Source organism: Pteropus medius, unplaced genomic scaffold (assembly GCF_902729225.1).
Source record: "Pteropus medius unplaced genomic scaffold, Ma_sr-lr_union100, whole genome shotgun sequence".
NCBI classification, from domain to species: Eukaryota; Metazoa; Chordata; class Mammalia; order Chiroptera; family Pteropodidae; genus Pteropus; species Pteropus medius.
Genome location: NW_024349519.1, coordinates 22,067,249 through 22,067,816, shown reverse-complemented (window position 1 = coordinate 22,067,816; position 568 = coordinate 22,067,249). Strand labels below are relative to the sequence as shown.

Genomic DNA, 568 nt, shown 5'->3' with positions numbered 1-568 from the left:
TTACACAGCAAGGTAGCTATAGGGTATCTACATATAACGTGACTACCACTCTCACCTAGAAAAGTCTCTAGCACATATGTAAAATTTCAGCTTTGATCTCTATTGTGTGGAAATTATTCAATAGAAATTACTTCCTAAATAAATAAATCATTTAATAAATAAATTCATCCTAAATATATATATATATATATATATATATATATAAATCACCTACAGCACTTGGTATTCTTAGATGGTCTCCCATCCAAGTACTTACCAGGCCCAACCCTGCTTAGCTTCCAAGATGGGATCAGGCATGTTCAGGGTGGCATGGCCGTAGACAATAAAATAATAATTATTTTAACAGAAATATTTTATCCAAACATGTATCTTAAAATTAGAAATATATAAATATTTGCAAAAAAATTTAATTTACATGTTTTCCAGCTAAAATTTGCATAGGGATTGATGAACTTATTCTAATAATTTATAAATAACAAAATCAAAAACTAAATAATACCTAAATGTTATAGGAATTAATTATTATTGAATGCAAAATTTACTTTTATCCTTTTTTAAAGTAAGCAAA

General features: G+C 26.9%; 1 pseudogene; it reads right to left on the bottom strand.

The window, feature by feature from the left end:
• Positions 1 to 207: 207 nt before the first annotated feature.
• On the bottom strand, positions 208 to 321 carry LOC120618741 (uncharacterized; annotated as a pseudogene).
• Positions 322 to 568: the final 247 nt, after the last annotated feature.